Source organism: Cupressus sempervirens, chromosome 6 (assembly GCF_028749045.1).
Source record: "Cupressus sempervirens isolate cs-2001-9-10 chromosome 6, ASM2874904v1, whole genome shotgun sequence".
Classification (NCBI taxonomy): Eukaryota; Viridiplantae; Streptophyta; class Pinopsida; order Cupressales; family Cupressaceae; genus Cupressus; species Cupressus sempervirens.
The window spans coordinates 586,255,538-586,274,241 of NC_143123.1; positions in this window are offsets into that span (position 1 = coordinate 586,255,538).

Genomic DNA, 18,704 nt, shown 5'->3' on the forward strand with positions numbered 1-18,704 from the left:
CAGAAATAGTGCTAATTTCCATACCTCTACCATCCCACTCAACTAGGGTTTTCCTTTTGAAGTTCATCCTAACCTAGGGTTTTGGTAAATTTTGCTTTGTTCAACATGGGGAGACCCATAATCTTATGTATCATTTTCTTACTAATTAACATTGATTGCTCTAACTATAGTTGTCCATTGTGCACACAACTAAGAATGTACCTAATCCACTTAATCTGAAAGCTCCTTGGCATGTGTGTGATATGAGTTAACCCTTTAGTTTCTAGATGCTTATGCTTGAGTTTTAGAGAACCATCAAAACACATTTCTTCTAAGGCACTATCTATCTCTAGGGTTCTAATCTCTTGAATAGAACACTTAAAATGAGTGTGAATGTCATTAATTAGAAGTACCTTGGGTGGAATTTGGGATTGAGATCCATTAGGGTCTAGTGACTCCGCAACAACTAAAACTAGCTTGAAGTTTGGCAGTTTCCACTCTACACCTTTAACCAACATTTCAGATCCTCTCTTCACCTTGTTGCTACTACTAATTTTGGATGCCATCGCTACTCGGTAAATGATAAAAATTTTCTAAACAAATTCTTTGCTGCAAATTTACTCAAAATTGCTTGGATGCACCTAGAATTGCTTAGCTCTGTGTATATTAAAGTTGTGGTGAAAAATGAAGTCAAATTCTACCCTTTTTGATGAAAATTCACCATTAATGCTAGGCACCATAATGACGTAGTGCATGACAAACTATCATCCACTCACTAGCTTGGTAGAAACTTGTGACTCGACAATCAAACAAAAATTTCATTACTTCTGACCTAGCTTGGTTGAGTCTATGACTAACCTTGCTTGGTAAGGCCTAATCTCATGTGATCCCTTTGTATTTGAAATTAATTTGGACCTTCTGCTTTCTTTTATTTTGGAACTACTTGAGATATAACTTGAAGATGCAGTTCCTGTTTCTCCTTTTAGGACTCTAATTGGAAGTGGTAGAGTCACCCACTTCTTGAGTGACATGGCAATCATTTGAACTATTCTGCTCGATAGATTTAAGAATCCACTACTATCTCATTTGCTTCTTGATGTTATCAGCTTTAGCTTTCTTCTCATCTTCAATTCTTCCTATATTCATGCAGTTTTTAGCTATATGACCAAGTTTAGTGCATGTATAACATCTCACTATTGAATCCCTCTTTCTCAAGTGATGCCTTGTACAATCTATGTCAATGTGTCCATATTCTCCACAATAATGACATCTACACCAAGTGTTGTAATCCCAACCAAATATTGCTTTGACAATTTGTTTAGCTGGATTGAATGATTTGGATTTGTATTCAAATGCCTTATGACCTTGCTTCTTGTATTTGTGATATTTGCCTTCAAATTTTGTTTTCTCCTTGCATTCATTAGCTTTATGACCATGTTTACTCCAACTGTAGCATTTTCCATTGAATTTTTCCTTTCTATTGTTCCAACATTTGTTTGATGTATGACCTAACATACCACATTGATTGCAAGTAGGTCTTTGACTCCTTTGGGCACCTTGCTTGGAAGATTCACCACCTTCTTTGTATCCAAGGCCTACTTTAGCTTTTTGCCTATAGAGATTCTGCTCACTTTGTTGATTCAATTGATCCATGTCTGCTTGAGATTTCATCATCCTTTCATTGAGTTTCTTTTTAGAAATTAGATCAGCTTTCAATCTTTCATTGATCTATCTTTCAGTGATTAAATCATTTCTCAGACTTTCATTTTTAGATCTCAAATTCATGATTTCCTCATTTGCATTGGAGAGTTGATTGATAAGACTTTCTTGTTGAAGGGATTGATTTTGATTTACATTGTTCCTTGCCTCCAAGTCTTCACTTGCCTTATTCCTTTGTTCCAAAATTTTACACATTCTTATTAACTGAATTTCTTATTCTTTTTTCAATTTTCTTACCTCTTCTTGTAGAGAGCCATTCTTTTCTAAGAGTTCTTTGATTGCCTCATTTTCTTTATTTGAACTAATTGAGGGGAAAAAGTCTTCAATATTTTCTTCAACATACTGGTGGTCATTCATATGTTTTGCAAGTTGCTTCCTTAATTTTAGGGATTGGAAAAGATGCTCTTTTGCTTCCTTGAGTTGAGCTATGGCCATTTCCAGATCTAGCTTCTCATTCTCAATAGCTTTATCAAGTCTAAATATCTCCATTGTCCTTGATCTTTGCTCAAGCTGTCAAACTTTATCCTGAGAACCAAAAAGTTCTAATACCAATTGTTGGAAATAATCAAGACTAACTAGGTTACTGAGGGGGGAGGGGTGAATCAATAACCTCAAAAAATTTAAATTAATTCACCACTTAACAATATAAATCATTCACCATTCATTCTTCTAATCTACTGTATGCATGAGAAAGATAAACATTCATAACACATGAAAATAGTATTTTGGTGACCCAAAAACCTTCCAAATAGAAAGTAAAACTGGGGTGGGGATGATACCCACAAAACCTCACTATTGTAGTATAAAGTAGGCCTGTTAGGGCTTACATTGACCACTTTTGATGATTTTCCCTATTAAGAGCAATTTGACTGCTAGATCCACCTTGTTAGATGTTTTACAAACATACAATGAAGTATGCACTTTGTTAAGATATTTATACAAAGACTATTAAGTCTATCCTGTTAAAGGATTTAGAAAATTGATTCATCTATCAAGATGAAATAGTAGATCTAACTTACAACTTGATTATTGAATAGATCCTTGAAGTACAGATCACCTTTTGTGACTGATATCTTTGCTGCTCCTTGATGACCTTATTGAATACATTGCTCAGCTATTGATTCGCATTCACTCTTCTCAAAATATCGCTTATCCATTCCTTGATTATGTACATACATTGTAATTGATACAATATATTACATATATATCATTCCAATATTTACAATTGCAAGGTCGACTAAAACACAAGTAAACAAAATATTACTAAGTCGGCCAAATAGTAGAAAACTCGAGTTCTAAAACCGACTCGGTGAACTTCTGATACTCGGCATCCACTGCATTGCTCAACATCGTCATGCACTTAGTAGAAGTAGAAGCACGATCCATACTGATCACACAATGTAGCTCTCAAAATACTTAATTGGACATAGTAAAATATTTAAAGTTAAAAATGCTTCCTTGACATACATTGGGAATCTCTATTAAACTAAGAAAATCAATTTGGTATGAGTGGTGAATAGATTGTAGGAAGTATGAATGCTGATGATACTTCTATAGGGTAGTATTTTAGAAACATGATTAGATTATTATCATGATGATATGTTACATTCATGACTATGTTTGTCATTGATGTCAACATAGCAATTTTTTATGGTATCTAATAGAAGAACAACGATAAAGAACAAGTTGGTACAGATAGACAATTTAGCATTTTCACTAAGTGAGGTTAAAGGGAGATACTACTAAGTGTCTAGTATATGTAGCTAACCTTGGAAGCAAGCAATATTAATTTTGGAAGAATTTTTTCAAGTTTCAGTGAAGACTATTCTGAGATAGAGTTTATAGAAGCATGTTCTAGTAAAATTGTTATATCTCTTAGCAAAGTTGCTATTCTGAGAAGTCGAAGTAAAAGATGTGAAGAAGACATTCTGGAGATGATGTAGCTAATCTCACTCATCATAATGTTATTACTAAGTGTAATGTGTTCTTGATGAGGTCCTATAATAATTAATCAAGAAGGTGTAATAGCTGACTCAAGGAATTATTTTATGGATTCAATATAAAGGAAGGGCATTTTCCTTTATCATGTATGGAATGGATTATTGATAATAAGAAGCACGAAGAGTAGAATGTGAAGATAATCATAACAGAGTGACTATGAAGGAAACTTCATTACAGAGGTTTTATTGTGTGATCTGAAGTGTGACATTTGGATCTAAGGTTCATGACCTGGTCTACAAGGTTTGGCAGTGATTGGTCTAGTTAACAAGATAGAGGAAAGGAGTTAAAGTATAATATAAACAATTATTCTACAAGGAATAGTTGAGAGATCAGTTGGATAGTGAGTTTAGTGGTCTTTCCCCCAAACTTATTTGGATAGTGGGTCCTTATTTCTTCTACAACTCCTAATAGGGTTGGCATAACTCCTAACAGGGTTCGATTCTTCTAACAAGGATTCAAAGTCTCCTAACAAGGGATCATATATACTAAATGTATTAATAGACTCCTAATAGGGTCCATCCTCTAACAAGCAATATTTATATTAGTACATCATCTTATGGGCATCATTCCCACTGGGGTTTTTCATTTGATTAAGGGTTTTCATAGTTAACAAATCTAGTGTATTTGTGTATGTGCATTTTAGTATGGTTGTTGTTTACTTTGATTGAATGGTTAAGATTATTTAAGGTTGATAATTATTGGATAGTTGATTCACCAACCCCCCCCCCCCCCGCCCCCCCCCCCCCCCCCCCCCCCCCCCCCCCAAGCTATATTGGCAGACTATTGTTTCTAATAATTGGTATTAGAGAATCATGTCCTTGAAGATAAAGTTTAAATACTTTGAGAGATCCATGGAAAAAATATTTAGAAAGGATAGTCCAAAGTTTGATGGAAAAAATTATGAAAGCTAGATGCAAAAGATAAAAACATGTCTTTTCTGTATGGGTCCATGATATTGGATCTTGAGAAAATCACAAAAGACAATCATTGGTGAAAAAGATTTGGAAACTTGTACTGAGGAAGAGAGAGAACTTTTCATGTGTGATATGAGAGCTTGAGAAGCACTATTGTCTACACTTCTTGAAATTGAGTACAACTAGGTAAAGTCACTTAATACTTCTCATATGATTTGGAAAGCTTTGGAAAATGGTTTTGAAGGTGATGAACATTCTAAGAAATTGAGATTAGAAAGATCGATTTGTGCATTTCAAGATGCTAAAATGATGGAAGATGAATCTATAAGATCATATGTAGGAAGGATATTAGAAATTACTATAGGAATTAGATCTCAAGGAGGAACCAAGAAAGATGATGAGATGATATGGAATATATTAAAGAGTTTAATGTGATCATTTAAGAAAGTAGTTCAAACGATACAGTTGTTGATCTCTTGTACCAAAGATTTCACAAAAGAAACATTAATTGGGAGACTTGAAATAGTTGAGAATGAGCTTAGACATTTTGGAGAATTGATTAGAACAGAAACAACTTTCAGCGCCCTAAACATTCAACCTAGTTTATCAAGGAGCACAAGTGCTACAAAAGGCTTTGCTAGCAATAGCAAATCTGATGAGGATAGAATGATAGAAGGAGTAGCCCTTCTGGTAAGAAGAAAAAAGGATGGTAAGAAAATCTTTAATGTTGGACTTGTAATGATTTTGGTCATTATGTATCTAAGTGTCCTAAAAGAGAGAAAAAGTATAGAGGAAATTTCAAACCTAGATGAGATAGAGAGTTTTTGTATGCAAACAAAGAAGATGATTTTGATGAACAAGCAGTAAGTGTTAGTGATGATGAAATAGGATTCATAGCTATTAAAGAAGAAAGTCTACAAAAAATAGCTTTGGTATCACAAGTTGAAAATAAATCTGATTGGATAATTGATAGTGGTTGTTCACATCATATGACAGGTGATATGAACAAATTTGTTGACTTCAAAAGTCATGATGGAGGCATTGCCAGAGTTGGAAACAATGTAGCGTGTCATGTTAAAGGTATTGGATCTATAACTCTTGATGGTAAGACTAAAACTAAGGATGTATATTTGTTTGATGGTTTGAAACATAATCTTTCGAGCATTGGACAAATAGTGGATAAAGGTTATCAGTTACAATTCACAGAGAAGACATGTGTGATCAGAGACAAAGATGGAAAGGTAGTTGGAATAGGAACTAGATCTAGAGGTAATGTATTTCAGTTGAATCCTACTGAAATGACATGTTTGGTTGCAAAGGTAGATGATAGTTGGTTATGGCATAAGAGATTTTGTCATATAAAATTTGACAACATTGTAAAAACTAGTAGTATGCTTGTAGTTAGAGATTTGCCTAAGATTGTAAAGCCCACTAGCACAATTTGCAAGGAGTGTGTATTGGTAAAGCATAACAGAACTTCTTTTCCTAGCAAGAAATTTACTACTACAAAAAAGTTGGAGATTGTACATACAAATCTTAATGACCCTATGAAGACTAAAGGATTCTATGCTAAAAGGTATTTCATGATTTTAATTGATGACTTTTCTAGAATGATGTGGGTTACATTTCTTAAAGAAAAATCTAAGACACTTGATAAGTTCAAGATATTCAAGAATAGAGTTGAGATTGAATCAAGTATGAAGATTAAATTTTTAAGATCAGATAGAGGAGGAGAATTTACTTCAAATGAGTTTAACATCATTTGTGAAGCTAATGGAATCAAAAGACAATTGTCAACTCCAAGAACCCTTGAATAAAATGGCATTGCAAAGAGAAGAAACATGTTAGTAATAGAAGAAGCAAGAGCTATGTTAGCTGAGAATGATGTATCTAAGATGTTTTGGATAGAAGTTATGAATACAACAGTCTACACTATGAACAAAGTACAAGTCAAGAAAGACACAAACAAGACCCCATATGAACTATGGTTTGGTCACTCACCTACAGTTAAGTATTTTAGAATTTTGGGTAGAAAATGTTATATCAAAAGAGATGATGATATTGGTAAGTTTGATCCTAGAAGTGATGAAGGTATATTTCTTGGTTATTCATTGAAAAGAAAGGCTTATAGATGCTATAATCTAAGAATTAAGACTATTGTTGAAAGTGTATATGTAAGAGTTGATGAAAAATTCAGGATACAAGAAAGAATAGTTGACTACAATTCAAATGATGAGAATATTGTTACTAAACCAAGGAATGATGAAGTATTCTTTGAGACTAACAATGATTTGTAGAATGAAGTAGAGCTAAGGTAGGGACAAAGCTCAGCACCTTCCTACTTCTAGTACGAATATGACAAATAATCATCCACCTGAATAGATCATCATAAGTAGAGACAAAGGTGTATTGACAAGAAGTGGAATCAATGGAGAACTATTTTTGATATCTCAAGTTACACCAAAGAATGTAGATGAAGCATGTAGATATAACTATTGGAAACAAGCTATGAAAGAAGAACTAGAGCAAATAGTGAAGAATGAGACATGGAAATTGGTCCCCATAGTAGTAGACAAGAATGTGATAGGAACAAAATGGGTTTTCAAGAACAAGATGAATGAACAAGGTAAATTTGTAAGGAACAAAGAAAGATTGGTATGTAAAGGTTACTCATAGTAAGAAGGAATAGACTATGATGAAAAGTATGCTCCTATGGCAAGAATAGAAGCAATAAGGTTATTCTTAGCATATGCAGCACATAAGAAATTTAAAGTGTATTAGATGGATGTCAAGTTAGCAATTTTGAATGGGGAACTTGAAGAAGAGGTATACATAGAACAACCTAAAGGTTTTCCTATAAAAAAATGACAAGGACATAGTATGCAGATTGAAGAAAGCCTTGTATGGCTTGAAGCAAGCACCCAAAACTTGGTATGCAATGTTGGACAAGAATTTAATAAAACTTGGATTTAGCAAAGGTATGACTAAAAATAATCTATACTGGAAAGAAATTGATGATGGATTGATGATTTTTGTGATATTTGTTGATGATATCATATTTGGAAGAAATGACAATCAACGTGATAAGTTTGCAAAAGAAATGAAGAAGGAATTTGAAATGAGCATGATAGGAGAAATCAAATATTTACTAGGATTATAGAAGGAATCTTTATTTCTCAGGCTAACTATTTGAAAGATCTATTGAAAAGGTTTGGTTTAGAAACATGTAAACCCATTGGAACACATATGGTAATTGGACACAAGTTATCTACAAAGGATGAGACACCTACTATTGAGCATAAGATGTATAGATCTATGATCGAAGGATTGCAATATCTGACTCACACAAGGCCTAATGTAGAAAATGTAGTTGGAATTGTTGCAAGATTTCAAGCTGATCCTAGAGAAGCACATTATGAAATAGTCAAAAGGATATTTAGATACCTAAAAGGAACACCAGAGTTTGGATTGTGGTATGACAGATCTAATGATTTCACCTTATATGCTTATACTAATGTTGATTGGGCAAGCAGTATGGATGATAGAAAGAGCACCAGTGGTAGAGCCTTCTTTCTTGGAGGAAGATCGGTTTCTTGGCTAAGCAAGAAGCAAGACTATACCTCACAAAGTATAGTAGAAGTAGAATATGTTGCAACAACAAACAATTGTAATCAATTTGTTTATATGAAGCAAATGTTGAAGGATACAAGGATAGAATTCAGTGAACTTGTTGTCATACATTGTGACAACACAAGCATAATGAATATGTCTAAGAATCCAATGTTGCATTCTAAGACTAAGCACATTTCTATCAAATATCACATGTTGAGAGAGAAAGTTGTAGAAAAGGAAATTAGATTGGAGTATGTAAGCACCAAAGAGCAGATTGTAGATATTTTCACCAAGCCTCTTCCCAAAGAGACTTTTGAGTGTTTGTGAGGTATGTTAGGGGTTATGCCCCTTCCTACATCAAAGTAGATGATACAAGAGTGCATCAGTCCAGTGTAACAGAGCAATATTATTTGTTTGGACTTAATGTTGATGCTTCCTATATGGGGGAGTATTTGTGATGGATAGAGTCATCTAGGACTCTTGTTGAATGTTTTTGAATAGTGTCTTTGAACACTTGAGCAAGTCAGAGACAATTGTTGCAAAGATTGATGGTTGCTAAAACATTTGATATTGATGTCAATGGGGGAGAAGTTACATCATGAAAAATAGTTGAGCATGAAAAAAAAGTTTGATATAGAGCATATATCAATGGGGGAGAATGATTGATGAAGAGAATTTGAAAAGAAAGGTTAACAGTCTTTTTGTAGTTGGTATTTTTGAAACTAGATGTTTTTCATCTATGTTGCTATAAATTCCAAAGGGGGAGATTGTTGGAAGCATGAATTTTGATGATACTTCTATAGGGGAGTATTGTAGAAACATGATCAGATCATTATCATGATGATACACTACATTCATGACTATGTTTTTCATTGATGTCAACATAGTAGTTTTATGTGGTATCTGACAAAAGAATAGCGGTAAAGAAGAAGTTGGTATAGATAGACAGTTGAGAATTTTCACTAAGAAAGGTTAAGAGAGATACTACTAAGTGTCTAGTATATGCAACTAAACTCAGAAGCATGAGATAGTAATTTTGGAAGAAGTTATGCAAGTTTCAATGAAGACTGTTCTAAGATAGAGTTTACAAAAGCATGTTCTAGTAAATTTATTATATCTCTTAAAAGATTTTTTATTCTGAGAAGCTAAAGTTAAAGATGTAAAGAACACATTTTGGAGATGGTGTAGCTAAGCTTTCTCATCATAATGTTACATATATAAAAATTTATTCAAGTTACAAGGCAAAAGATTAATGTTATCACTAAGTGTAACATGTTCTTAATGAGGTCCTATAATAATTAATTGAGAAGGTGTAACAGCTGACTCATGGAATTGATTTATGGATTCGACATAAAGGAAGAAAATTTTCCTTTATCATTTATGGAATGGATTATTGATAGTAAGAAGCACAAAGAGTAGAATGTAAAGATAAGCAGAGCAGAGTGAAGGTGAAGGAAACTTCATTGCCGAGGTTTTATTATGTGATCCAAAGTTTGATATTTGGATCCAAGGTTTGTGACCTAGTCTAAAAGGTTTGACAGTGATTGGTCTGCTTGACCGGATAGAAGAAAGGAGTTAAAGTAAAGTACAAACAATTATTTTGCAAGAAATAGTTGAGAGATTAGTTGGACAGTGAGTTCAATGATCTTGCCCCAGAAGTTGTTTGGAATGGAATCTTCTAACAAGGATTCAAAGTCTCCTAACGGGGACTCAAATGTACTAAATGTTGTAGTAGACTCCTAACAAGGTCCATCCTTTAACAAAGAATATTTATATTAGTATATCATTTTGTGGGCATCATTCCCATCGAGGTTTTCCCTCTGATCAAGGGTTTCCCTAGTTAAAAAATATAGTGTATTTGTGTATGTGAATTTTAGTATGGTTGTTGTTTACTTTGATTGAATGGTTAAGATTATTTAAGTGATAATTATTGGATAACTGATTCACCTCCCCTCTTCTCAGTTATATTGGTGGACTATTATTTCTAACATAGATATCTAGCTAGTCAATGAGTGAATGTCATGTCCCTCTCTTAGCAACATAATTATAACAGGGGATTTTCCTATCATCGACTCTCGTAGGCAAATAATTATGGGAAGAGGGTCGATTTTGTCTTCCAAGTAAGTAAGCGGGGCCTACTCATTCGAATATTAAATAAAGGTTGTATTCTAACTTTATAAAGTTAATTATTTAATTTTATAAAGTTAATATTTGTAGTGCAAGATGATTTCGGATAATTTCCAGAAACTTCCCGACAAAGAGATAAATAGAGGACATAGGGCTCCCTTTGAAGCAAGCGATTTGTGGATTCAATTTCTTTTTCAATTGAGGCAATTTGTAGCCATCGGTCTGCAAGTTCCCATGAGATCTCTGAGAACAAAAACTCTCTTAGATCTGCATAACTGAGGAGGTGGGATATCTTCCGAAGGGTTGCTTATTGGAGATGGCACTCAGCCATTTCATGTTGTAATAATTTGCATATTCAGATTTACGGATAAGGTGATATCTTGAATTTTGAGGATTGGCAGATCTGTAACCAGGAGAGAGTCAGCATTGCAAACAGCAGCTTAGAAGGAACGCCCCAACTTCTATAATTGATAATCAGAGCCAATACTTCAACCAGAATATCTGATTTCCAAGAACAGGATCGCGCGGGCAAGGAAACATTGGGTCTAGCATTGAATTGTTCACCCCCTTTGCAAATCCGCCGTCTCAACATTCACCTTGGGTAGCGCAGGTTTAAGAGATCTCTCCAGATCAGAACCTGACCCAAATCCTCTCACCATTTGGTGCCAAAGAGAATGCGGCGGTTGCAAGAGCGAGAACGTGAGCCGATCCGAGGGGAAAACCATATGTGAAGAACAAGCGCCTGACTGAATAACGCTCCAAGACCCGTTCAGTCACCATTTGAAAGGGGAAAAATTGCAGACATTGTCAACATTGGGAATGGTTGCGCACAGACCCGAAAATGGGTTATAAGGTTGATAGCGGCGTCATTTCTTGAAGGCAGATTCTGATCGAATTCAACAATCCCCTGTTGACGACAAACTCAGAGAGGGTTATCTCAGTGAAGCATAATGGCTATATAACTAGTATGAAGATTGTAGATTTAGAGACATTAAGGCTTTTAATTTATCTTTCTAAATGCCTTTGAGAAAATTGGATCTCATGACAAGCAATGATTCTATGGAATGTGAACAAGATAACATCTGCAAGGGCACTCTTCAAATGTCTTAAGCATTTCTAGTCACATCTTGAAATTACAAGATTTGTTCATATAATTTATCTTCATAGTTATGATGGTTACCTTTGAGACATCACATATCCTTATTTTTAAAGACTTCAACCAAATTGCAAAGGGATAATGGTCAAATATTACAAGACAAGCCTTTAGAGGCACTTAGGCAGGTTGTGAGTGCATTGAAAGTAAATAATGTTTTTGATTAAGGAAAACATGTTTTGATGGGTTCCTAAAACCCTTTGTAGATAAAATAATTTGCAATGAATCCCAAACCTAAAAATAACATTCATAAGGTGAAACAGGTCACCCGCCAAAATAAAGTGACTAAGGTGGCCTCATAGATAACACAGTGCTCTACTACCACTTAAATAGGTTTTGAATGGGATACTAAAACCCCATGGTAGAAAAAGAAGACATTTAGTCCTAGAACCATGTAAAACTTCAAAACAACAAGCCAAAAAGACTAGGAGAAACAAAACAAAATGGGACAGCCTTAAAAGACCAGGCGAGCAATAGGATAAGAAAATTGAGCCTCAAGATTTACATTTCGATCTCGTCTTTTGAGAACATAAAAACATATCAATTGATGGATTAGAGGACTTGACCTTTTTATCTTTTATTGTTATCCCTCCATCCTCCACCTTCCCAACAACCTTTTGCCAAACAAAGTCATCCACACCACAAACAACCCACAAAACCCTCTCAGCAGGAGAAGAAATACCACCATCACACGAAAGAGGGGCAACAACTCCCTCCTGAGATAGAGCCACAAAAGGGGAAACAATCAAATCAAAAATTGTAGCATCCAAAGGAGGGACAAATGTATTGATCAATACCCTAGGGGAAACATTTAAATCATCAGGAACAACAACAAAATCAGCCACCAAAGAAACCTGAGAAGAACCAAACCATCCCCAATAGAGGGAGCTTTCTAAACCATGTAGAGATCATCCAAAATCCCCATCCACCAAGAAGGATACTTTTTTGATCTCACCTTTCCAGAGAAACAACACATAGCGAGGTGGTCGGTCATATGGCATTTCCTACATAGCAACATGTTGGTCATATTTGTTTGAAAGTAAATAATGTTTCAAACAAACATAATTAGAATATATTTTCTTGTGGGAAAACAAATGGTTTGTGAATCAAGAAAAGAGACATGGATATCAAATTAGTGAAACTAGAATCTTAGTCTCATTTTAATGTTATGAGATTTAAGCAACTCCAAGTTGTAAATGTGACTTATGTCACTTATTGTAACTAGAGTTACGATTTAGAATTTTGATTGGTATAGATTAGAGTTATTTATGAAATATATTTCAAACTATTAACTTTTTGGGTAGTTACGAACCTCAAGTTAGTTATTCGAGTCTATAAATACAAGGCATCGCATAATGTAATGGGGAGATACTTTTTGTAAGAAGGTAAAACTTTGGAGAAATTTTCAAAGGAACTTTCAATAAGTTTTAGTTCATATGATGTGTAATGGTTTTTGAGTTTGTATATTCTCAAGAAGATAATGAAGAATACTTTATTCGTATGTCCATAATGTTCTTCTAAGTGTGATCATTAATCCATCATATGCTAAATTGGTGATTGTTCTTATGTATTTGTGTCTAGCATTTGACTTGGTGTAATGAAATACATTCATTCCATGTTATCTTCATTTGGATGCATTCTATAGCTTATCACTTCATATGTTGTGATATGTTGTATTTCTTTCACCATTATTAAATTTGGATTCCCAAAACCTTTTGTAAATTATTGTCTTTATGGATCTCAGTCAATAGTCGTATGTCTACTATTGAGGCTCATATTCCTATCTTCTTTTAGTTTTGTTTTCTCTCTTTTAGTGATTTTAGGTGAAAAGTATGCAAAAATCTCAAATACCCACATCATATGAGGGAGTTGCCACTTTTAAACGCAAATGAAGATTGTAAGTTGATAGTGATCACTTGTAGTCTCTCCAACTATTGGCACAATTTTCATTGTTCATAGGGCAAACATGGTCAATTTTTGAAAATTATTTCATAGTGACAAATCTATTTGCCAACAAGTAGATATTTTAAATTTGAAAATAATTGAACTTTATAAATCGAAATTATTTATTTATTTTCCACCTTACTAACTGTATTATTTAACAATAGATTATATTGATCTTAATATTTTACATTTTATATTTGGTAAGGAAGCTCGAATATATCATAATAAAATAAAATATATTACAATATGAGAATGATAACATGACAATATTTAAGCATCAGTAAAAATGTATCATTTATTATAATTATCAATTGATTATAAAATAAAATAAAATATTTTTTTATTATTAAGAATTATGGGTATGGTGCAATAGTTGAAGATTTGAATTATGAATATAGCTAAAATTAATGTTTTGCATACATATTCATTTCAAATAGTGTTCAAACTATTGGAATATTCAAATAGGAAGAATGCTTCTGAGAGGCGAGGGGGTGAATCAGAAGTACTGTATTTTAACCATTAAAACTTTTTAACTGAAAGTAGATTGCATGCATATAAACATATCAAACAATTATGAGAAACACATAAGCATCACCACATAACACTTGAGATTTTGGTAACCCAGAAACCCTCCAGAAATAAGAAGGTAAAACTGGGGTGGGGATGATACCCACAAAATCACTGCAGTAATAATGTTTGACCACTTTTGATGATCTGCCCTATTAAAAGCTTTACACTATATCAATAGTGACTTGGTTAAAAGATTTACAACACTTTACATGAAGTGTCACCCTGTTAAACGATTTAATCACCTATTTAAAGGATCTAAAAAATAGCTGTTAAGCTAACCTATCACCATAGGGTTTTCATTCTAATTCAATTGCTAGAGAGTATTAGGTACAATAAACTTGATAGCTTACAATCCTTTGTTTGCTGAATATAGGTACTTGATCTGCTTTCTCTGATCTTGATCCTCTGAGATCTGATACTCTTTACTCTGAAATAGTTTTCCTTCCACACCCTTGTACATCCACTACTTTTTCTAATGAGATTTTTTCTTCCTTATAAAGACATTCGAAGACTTAGGGTTAGGCATGGATCTACGATCCATATTTAATCTTTGCTTCACGCTCATTCCTTGCACTTTTCTTATTGGTTGCATGCCTTCTCCATTTTTCTTATTGGCTGCATGTAGATTGCATAGGAAATACAAAATATTAGATCTTATCATTTAATCCTTCGAGATTCATCATATTTCGGCCATGAAAATGGTTTACATATGAATCAATGAAGTTACAAACTCATATGTACATTCTGTGTTACTCGGCACTTGCTGATTATAGATGCTTGGCATTAATAACAAACTGGCTTACTCGGCTCCTGTTGCATTTTTGTATTGCTCGACATCATCTGTGACTCGACACTTAAATATCACTCGACACTTGTATCATGTTCGGAACCTAAAGTTATTTGGCACTTGAACTTCACTCGGCACCTGATCTTCACTTGGCACCTGAAGGCTAATCGGCACCTAAAGATCACTCGGCACTTGAAGTCTTTCCTAACTCGGCTCATGTTGTGGCTTGGCATACATGGTGTACTTGGCTCCAATATAGAAAGTGGTTAAGTGTATTGGCACTCAAGTGTCAAAAACCATTATGAGGTTAACACAAACAATGTTCATTAACTTCTACAAATAAGGTAACTCAAAAGTATTAGCAATCGTCAAATTAGAGTAAATTTTTTACACCATTAGATGAGATATTAGCACTAAAATTGTTGTGGCTTTGGTGTAAAAGTTAGTATGTAACCTCGATCTTACCTAATTGGTGAAACCATTATAGTGTTTATTCCCTTTACACTTTTAACTATTTAGTAACTATGATTTAACTATAGCACAAATCTAGCTTTGATTTTTGACAAAAGGCAAGGACTCAAGCTATTTAATTAAAAGATGCAATTTATTTTCAATGACATTGAGATCCAAAACTCCGGTGCACAATAAGGATGTTGCCACTTGTAAAATCCATTTTTGTGTCATGGGACACATTTTCCAAATGCTACATAGAGGATGTATTAACAAAACATGGAAGCCATCCTCTCTATTTTCGGATGTGCATATTGACTTTATCTTACCTTTACATTATTTAGATTTATTTATTGATATAAATATTCCCTATCTCTTAGACTCTTATGGTTTTCCATGCCTTCTAAGCTCTACATCAAGAGACACATACCACAAATCATTCTTCTGAGGCCAAGCTAAAAGTTTCCAGAATTAAGACAAAAGTTTCAAGTTTAGGAATCACCACCCATTTTAGCAGCAATGATGAACATTTAGGTTCTCTCTTGTGCATTCAATCACTACACTTTAACCAGAGCTAAAAATCAACCCTCTCTTTTACCATTTTTCAAAACATTTGTCTTTCATGCCACCCACCACTCATGCATCAATTATATGAAAAAGTCTCTACTAGTTTGTCCAAAATTATAATCTAGATTTTGGTGATTTTTTTCGATTGTAAATATGTTGTTGAATAATCTCTTCCATTTTGTTTAATAGCTTTGCTAAACTTCTAGTTAAGACATTAAGATAATGTCATAGGCTTCAAGTGAGATATAAGTCCTCCATAAATCTAAATTTTAGTTATAATTTTCTTGCCCCTATAATTGATCATTTCGGGGGCATTATACAAATTAGATTTTATTTTATTTTATTTTTATTTTTTATATGCTCATTTTTACTCTTATCGTAACTACATCTTATTATAAATTTTTCCCTCATTCCTTTAAAAGAAATCAAAAGGAACACCTAAATTAGATCACCATTGATTTTTTTGTAAAAATTTGGGTGAAGTGAAGGCGTTGATTTGAAAATTCACAAATATATGTAAATATTGTATCTTTTTAACTAAATAAATCCACCATTTACTCTAGTTTACTCTAGTTTTCAAGAATAGTGAAGGATAATTAACATGGAATAAAAAATATGAATAGTAAAATCAAAATGTGATATAATTGAAATAAAAAATAAAATGTATTTGAGTCAAGTAAGAAAAGCAGGGGATGTTGATGATAAAAAGCAATTTAACTATTTCAAATGAAATGCTTTCTCTATTCAAGGGCAACCTACAGTTGTGTATAATTTATTTGTTGCTCTAGAATCAACCCATTCAAATAGTTCTTATTCATTTCTAGGCATGCCAAATTCAAGGCATTTGAAATTGTAGAAGGGATGATTTCATACAGTGATACATTTTCTAGCAACACATTCATATTTTTTTTGGGCTTGCACTACACTTCATTTCCTTCTTGACTCTATTTTGTGTCATCTTGGCTTTAAACTCCAAGCTTGATTTTGGAATTTGTTACAACTTCAATTTTTTTGGACTGACCAAAGAAAATGAGATTTCTACAAATCTCAAATTAGCCAAAACAAGAATTTTGCAAATTTTGAAAATAATTTTTCGAATTTAGTAGAACCATTTTGTTCACCTAGAAGATGAGGGGAAGATAAATTTTTTGCATTTGGTTCCTCAAATTGGAATTGGAATTAGGTTTTTTTTTAATTTAAATTTAAATTTTATATTTTATACAATTTTTTAAAAAATTATGCAATTTTTTTAAGTTATTGAATATAAATTTTATAATTTATTTGTGAATAAGGTTACTTTTTCCAAGTTACAAAAACTAGTTTAAAATAATAAATTAGTCATGATATTAATATAAATTTGGCCAACATATGTATACAAAATTGTAATATGTGTACTCTTACACATATGGTCCAATTAATGTTAAGATTTTTTATTAATATTTTATCATACAAAAACAAGTAAAAAACCACCTTTGAGGCTACTCAGGTGATGCATGATCTGGAGCAAAAGAACGAGGAATAGCTCTTGCCTGTTCTTTTGTTTATCACTGTATTTTGGCTTTTTGTTTTGGCTTTTGGCTGTGGCTTTGATTGTTTCCTTTTCCTGGTCTTTTCTCAGTACTCTTTCCTTTGGCTGTGCTTAATGCTTATTTTCAGCCTTTGAACTTATACTTTTTTGGCTAGGCTGTCACGCTTATTATCAACCTTCTTATGTACTAACTTTCAGGTTTTAGGTTCTCTATAAAACCTGTTTATCTAATCAAAAACAAGTTAAAAACCAAAGAAACATTTATTTATTTATTAATATGTATCATACAAAACACGAAGTCTAAATATAATACAAAAAAGGCATTGTAGAAATATAATTTATACCTTTGTCATTGCAATCACAACCCTATCCACCATTGGAGCCTCACATAACTTGCTCTCAATTCCTTCCTTCATCATGTACTAAACTTGTAGATGAGGCACCATTGACCTATCTGCATCCATTATTCCCCTACAATACCAAATATTTATTAGTTGATACCATAATATTTAGTCCATAGAGTAATTTTAAACAAATATATATTTGCATTCTTTAACAACCTTTTTCGAATTTGGGCAATACCAAATTTGATAGCCAAGATTAGCCTGTGTGGGCAATGCCTTTAACAAGCACGATCCATTGACACATTGACACATTGATCAAAGCCATCACCTATTATAAATAATGCATCGTCCAATATTACATTAGTTAGATGAATATCATAATAAACCTTATAGCCCAAATTAAATTAGCACAGTCCAAAATAAATAATTTAATATACACAACTTTTTATTACACTAACCTATACTTTTCATGTTCGAAAGAAAAAATCATTCATTGCACAGTCAAATATAATCCACCAAAAATACAAGAGCAACAAAGATAATAATAAAAAAGAACTAAATAGCTGAATAAAAATATTAATAAAAAAATACAACAACTTAATAGTAGAAGCATGTTTTATACCATGTGTAAAGCCCTACCAGGGAACCCAAAATAAATTAACCTAAAGTTTTACTAAGTTTGCCAAACTTTTTTTTTGAAAGATAATAACTTAACAACAACATAAATAATATAACAGAAACAATAACATACACATAAACACATACCATGAAACAAATTACAAATCTTAAGGGTCCCATGATGTTGAAGCACATTTAAGTTTAATTAATACACAATCATCCACTATACAGGTCACAGGGTATGAAAGGCTAAAAGAATATACATCATAAAATAGATTACATCATCTCTTTAAGATCCATGAATTAAAATACAATACAATAGGTATAACCATCCATCAAAGTACACAAGAATAGAATGAAACAAAATTTTAGTTTAGAACGCAGATAGACT